Genomic DNA, 6,777 nt, shown 5'->3' on the forward strand with positions numbered 1-6,777 from the left:
GGCCATCCCAGCCTGATGTCACATACCACAGCGTTCTCTATTTCCCTCACATGGAAGTGCTGTGTTTCCAAGGCCTGCTTCTCATCCTGGCCCGCTTCTTCTTCTCTACTTGATTTGCTGTTGTTGTGCTTTATCTGGTGCGATTTATGCTTTTTTTCTCTCTCTCTCTCTATCTCTCCTTTCTCTTCTCTCTGACACTGACCTACCTTTTGACTCCTGCTTGTGCCTCCTCCCTTCATTCCTCTCTTCCATTTCATTAGAAATCAGTTTATGGAATAAGTAAACAGTGCAATTAAAGGAATGCCTGGAATACCTGTGCGATCTCATGCAGGTTTTAGAAGCTATAATGCACACATATGGCACACATGTTGTCTTAAAGGGCTTTGCAGTTTTTTGTAACAGCGTGTGTGTGTGTGTGTGTGTGTGTGTGTGTGTGTGTGTGTGTGTGTGTGTGTGTGTGTGTGTGTGTGTGTGAGTGCATGTGCTAACTGTCTTTGCTCTATATTCATTACCACATTTTGACAGGGCCCAGGGACCATCAACAGTTTTCATTGATTATTTACATTTTATGATCAAACTATTGATATCTTTGTCACAAACATTCATTCATTCCAAGACTCTGTGGAAGGAAAAGTATTTCTTGGACTAGGTCTTACTTGTTGCCTCATAAATAATTGCTGTGTGTTTATAATCATAGCCTTTCCTGTTTGGAGCGGATTGAACAGACACTTGAAGAATGAGGGTGTGTGTTTGTTTGTGTGTGTGTGCGTGTGTGTGTGTGTGTGTGTGTGTGTGTGTGTGTGTGTGTGTGTGTGTGTGTGTGTGTATGTGTGTGATGTGGCAATAAGAATTTCACCAGATGGAATATCTTTCTCCAGAAATAATTAGTGGATAAATTTGGTATGTGGCTTGTAAATGTTGAGCTGGGCCAATGGCTTCACTTGATATGGTTCAAAGTTCCCACAGCTGATTTAAATGCAGGAAAAAAGAAAACAAAATCAGTGAAATACATGTTTGCAATATCTATCAATATCTAGTAGTATTTACCTTACTGGTATCTGTACTGTATTCTCAGTTATTCACTCTGCTACTATACTGCAGTTTTAAGTATCACTGAATGCTATAATGAGTAATCAGGTCATCAACTCTTTGTCATGCTGCAACACAATCAGAGCAATGAACAGCACATTTACTTAAAGGGAGTATGGGTCAGTGTGATTCATATCAATGTTCATTTGATTCATATCAAATGAAAATATTATATAAATCTAATGCCAGCTGGATGACAACATTGTTGTGAAACCATGTGAAAGTGCATAGCCTAAAACTAGTATTTGAACAGCCTGATTTAAATCAACAGCTGCATGTTATTTCACTTCATTATTCTAAAAAACTTCAGCCAGCTAAAGCTCAAGTATTGGTGTCACTAATGTAAGGAATATGGCTTTTTGTTCTCCCTCTCCCTTGCTCTTTCTCTCCTAATTTCTCTCCTTCTTGATCTCACTCTCCCTCTCCCCCTTCTGTGCAATGTCGTGACAGTTTACATTTCTTTACATTACTTCATGCAGTCCTTGCCACTGACATAGTACATTTACATTTCTGTGTTGTTTTGTTTGCATTTGAGGTGGAATAAAATGGACTGAAAGTGAAAAGATTAAACAGTCAAGAGAGCAGGAGTAGAGTCTTGAATATGTGGAGTATCTATTTGATAAACAGAAAACGATGATGAATAATCCTTATGAGATGATACAGATAAGCCAAGGCGATGGAGAGAAAGTGAGAGAGAGGAGAGGGGGAGTGGTTGGACAGAGAGAGATAATGACAAAATCAAATAATTGAGAGAGGAGGGGCAGCAGAGAGGTCATACAGGGACACTGAAATGACAAATAAAAAGCAAATGATAGAGCAAGATAAACCCTGGTTGTAACTCCAGTTGTTTGTTTTATTGTGCGATCTGGCAGATAAAACATGGCAAAGAAACTAGCTATCTTTTCCATGCAGTTGGACCCAGACGGAGACCAAAGAGGAAAAAAAAGGAAGAGGAGAAAGAAGGGATAAAGAGAAAAACATACAGTAGAGAGAGTGAGAGTTGGGATGATTTATGTCATTATGTGTTTAGTATGAAGTCTTATCATTGCCAAACTGTCTCCCACTATCTCATATGACTGGGTGAGGTTTTCCACCGCACTCCTCGAGCAGCGTTCCCCCTATTTAACAAGCGCAAAGGGCGTTTAAGCCCTCAACACTGTCTTACAGACTGCTTACAGCACCGGCACCATGAGTAACTTACTCCTCCCATGGAACACCAATTGTGTCTTTAGCTAGCTAACAGCACAGAATTAGGAAAACACTTGGCTGCATTGAGACAAAAAATAGAAAAGAGAAAACAGAAAAGAGAATGGCTAAAAGTCACCATCTAAGTAGTTAACTAGCATTGCTAGATGGAGTGCTGGCCAACCAGGCTGTACACAAATGTTTTCATTGATTTCTGCAAATAAATTTCACCATGCAACTTAAGTCACTCCTCAAGCTCCCCTCATGTGCCTGTTAGCAAAAAAAGTTAACTAGCACCACACCTTCAAGACAAATTGATAGGTAGCAGTCTGGCAAAAACATGTCTGTCTTCTACACAAAGTATAAGGCTAAGAAAAATACTGCACAAAGGCAGCATTAACACAAAAACAAAATCCAGATCTCCTAACCTAGCCCTATATCTGTCTTCCAAAATGTTTTTCAAGCTGTAACCAAACAAACCTACAGTATTTGCATCCCACACTAGTTACTGAGGAAAGCTCCCAACGGACAAATGTATAGATAGCAACCTACCAAAAGCAAATAATGTCTTGTAACATAAAAGTTGTATGAACAGGTTGCTTCATCCAGCTAACTCCAAACACATCTGTTTGTCTTTCAGATGAGTTACTTAAAACTCCTGCCAGACAACTCGGCTAGCAGCTGAGCAAAACCAAGTAATATACTTCATAACGTATGCCTGTCTCCTAGAGTTAATCAAGCTGTCTCCTCACACCTTCTTTCTTCTAGGTGAGTTTATTGAAACTCCTGCACATCTCGACAATTTCATCAGAGTGTAACACCTAACACACCTGTTAAGTCAAGCCAGAAAACTGTAGGTAGCAGTCTAGTAAAAACAAATATGTCTCCTAACAGTTCGCTTGTCCTCCAGACAGGTTGCTCAATCTGTCTCTAAGCATGTTCTTGTTTTCTTAGCTAGCTACATTTAGCTGTTCTCTTTTCTACTTTTTCTCCCAAAATTGGGGTTTGGTATCAATTTGGTGCATGTGGTATTAATATACTGAACAAAAATATAAATGCAACACTTTTGTTTTTGCTCAGATTATGATTATTGCACAGGCACACCTGTGCAATAATCATGCTGTTTAATCAGCATCTTGATATGCCACACTTGTCAGGTGGATGGATTATCTTGGCAAAGGAGAAGTGCTCACTAACATGGATTTAAACAAATTTGTGAACAAAATTTGAGAGAAATAAGCCTTTTGTGTGCATCAAAAGTCTTAGATCTTTTATTTCAACTCATGAAAAATGGGAGCAAAAACAAAAGTGTTGCGTTTATATTTTTGTTCAGTGATAATGCATACACTTGACTTTCCAAGTCAATGTCAAAGATGTTGCAATTATTTAAAGACTGTGTATTTCTTCAGCTGCCGAGTGTTAGCTAAGGACACGTTCGGGTGCACTCACCTTTCCATGTTTCGGGGGTTAGCAAGTTACCCATGGCACCGCCCCTCATCTGTAAGACAGTATTGAGGGCTTAATCGCCCTTTGAACATTTAACAAGAATTTCAACAGACATTATTTCACAACAAAAAGGGAGAGTACGGAGCCCCTAAAGTCCCGAAAGGTGATATTTTTTTATCTTGTGCGCACAAGTTATTATCTTGTGGGAACAAGTTAATTATCTTGTGCGCACAAGATATACGGAGCCCCCAAAGTCCCGAAAGGTGATATTTTTTTATCTTGTGCGAACAAGTTATTATCTTGTGCGCACAAGTTATTATCTTGTGCGCACAAGATATTTATCTTGTGGGAACAAGTTAATTATCTTGTGCGCACAAGATATATATCTTGTGCGCACAAGATAATAACTTGTGCGCACAAGATAAAAAAATATCACCTTTTGGGACTTTAGGGGCTCCGTAGGAGAGAGTTAGTAAGACAGAGAAATAAAGAAAGAGAAACTTGGAACTACTGGGATTCCCCCCTTAAGGTCTGACCAGGGTACTCACATCATCTCAACTTACCTCTATTGTTCAGAAGATGAAAAAAATGTTTTTGTACTCTTTTGATCCTCCAAAAGGGAGAAATTTCTCTTTTCGCTTGCCCCCCTCCAAAGAAAGGTCAGCTACAGCGCCTCTGGAGCTGGAAGGGATTCATTGTCTTGTTGAAGGATGCTTCAGCGCAGCATGGATGCTTGGAGTTTACAGTGAGTAGGTTATATTTGCAATGGTAAGAATCATGACACTATTTGATGGTATTTGGCGATACTATAACTCAGCAATACATCTAAAAAGCAGCGGCAGGTAATTTGGGCTCTATGTTCATGTTGCATACTTGCATAGTGGGTTCTTGCTTCTATTAAAAACTCAGAGACAGTGTGGCTTTTCTTTTCACAAGAAATACATTTTTTATATATATTTCATATCTGTCGCTCTTACAGCATGGCTGGCTACATCATTTGTCACCTCAACTTGACTGACATTTACTCTTGCAAACTTCTAAGACCCTGTCCATTCTTCAACCAATCACAATAGAGTAGCCTAACCTAAAGCAACATCATTTGTTAACAATTGTCAGCCCACAGAAACACTAGAGATGAAGATCCAAAAATATATTCTCTTTGGCCTATACTTAAACTATAATACTCCCAAATTAAAATCCTAAACTTTGTAACTTCAAGTCACAGTTCACAGTATTACAGTTATAGCAATACATCACAGTTCAAGCTGATGTCACTGTTCAACTTAATAGCTGATCTGCCTTGATGTGATGATTGAAAACATTACATTGCCAAATTGTATATTAGTCTCATCTCCAAAAAAGGGATAATACTGTAATACTTTATTGATCCCCATAGGGAAATTCATCTTCTTGCTTGTCCCACTCTGGGAAGGTCACAACCCAGGCTCAGCCCCCCTGGAGTTGGTAGGGATTCAGTGTCTTGCTCGTGGACACTTCAGCAGGAGGTACGCTTGCCGACACTAGACTTGAACCCGGGTCTTCTGGTTGACCCTGGTCTTCTGGTTAACCCTGGACTCTCTAACCCCTAGCCCACTCTACCACCCATAAATGTCCAGGTTCATCTTCATATCCTGTCTGAGGGTCGAAGGTTCTTAGATCTATCCAGTGATCCTTTGGTGGACACGTGGCGGTTTGCGTGTGACTTGTGGTATGTAAGGCAGAGTGATAGAAGAGAGTAAATACAACAACAGTGCAAACAAGTGATCCTTATCATAACAAGGAGTCTATAAACAGACAGTATGGACCACACACACTCATACTGGAATGAAAGAAAGACAGACAGACAGATAGAAATGCACGCTCTGTAATAAACGTAGCAACAGCAGGACAGACTTCCAAGCCCCACAAACACATGCCTAAACAGACACACATCTGTTTTGATTTGGAATAATAGAACAATAAAAGGTCCTCCTTGTGTTGGAGTGATAACGTAATGGCACCAGCAGTCAGCACACTCACAGTTTTGTTCATCAGAACTTTGCTTATTATAGGACTGACTGAGATTTGAGAACACTAAGTGGCATGTAGGCTTTGCAGATGCGCTCTGAATGAGTGGTCATTACATGTTTTGACTGTGATGATAGTTTATTTGCTTTCAAGTCACCTTCAAGCTTGTGAAGGGTAAATAGGGTAAAAAAGGGTAAGCTTGAAGAAGGACAAGATGTTCACAGTGTATTTGCTGATCAAAATCAAATGGAACCGAGTAGAACTAGTATGCCATATAGCTGCAGAAAGTGCAGGGTACTTGAAATTCACAATGAACCTGTACAGTTTAGGTATTGGTAGGCCTAGTATTTTCCAGAAGGGACTACACAGAGAAGCCATTCAAAAGCCCTTCCCTAAATCCCCCATTGTGACTGCAAAAAACAGAAGAGGGGGAATAATAGAGTGACCTCAAATTGCCCATAACATGTATGTTCCTCATTCATTTCAAAACTCGTGGGTGATTTGTTTTTCTCTCGCTGAATTGATGTCCTTGAAGGCAGGCAGGTGTGGGAAATGCACTGCAATGTTTTATTTTACAAATCAAGCAGAATGTGTTCCTGTCCCGATGTTTCAGAAGTGCCAGATCCTATTCAAATGAAAATAAGAACTTTTGGCATGCGGTATTACACTGCTCAGTTGTTTGGACTATTACAGACGAATGCATATTTGTGTTTCATCCAGAACTTCTTTGATTTCTTTTTATCAGCAAGTCAAAGGCTTAAAGATTAGCCAGTTTTGATACTGTTTTAGTGCTAAACCTGCAATCATCAAGCATTTCTGAGTTGGGTCACCATTGATTGTTCAACAAAGACTATTTGTTAAGTATTTTAAGTACATTGGATGACACCCAACTTAACTTGTTTCCTTGACTACAGCAGGAGGAGGCTTGATTGATTATGCATAAGATGTATTATTTCAAAATAGCAATTCACAGCTGTACTGGGCTCATATTTCACAGTGAATATGCTTTGCATGTGTGTGTGTGTGTGTGTGTGTGTGTGTGTGTGTGTG

This window comes from Centroberyx affinis, unplaced genomic scaffold (assembly GCF_046629955.1).
Source record: "Centroberyx affinis isolate AG114_WGS23_722 - 3 ecotype Tasmania unplaced genomic scaffold, CSIRO-AGI_Caff_v1 ptg000687l_1, whole genome shotgun sequence".
NCBI lineage: Eukaryota > Metazoa > Chordata > Actinopteri > Beryciformes > Berycidae > Centroberyx > Centroberyx affinis.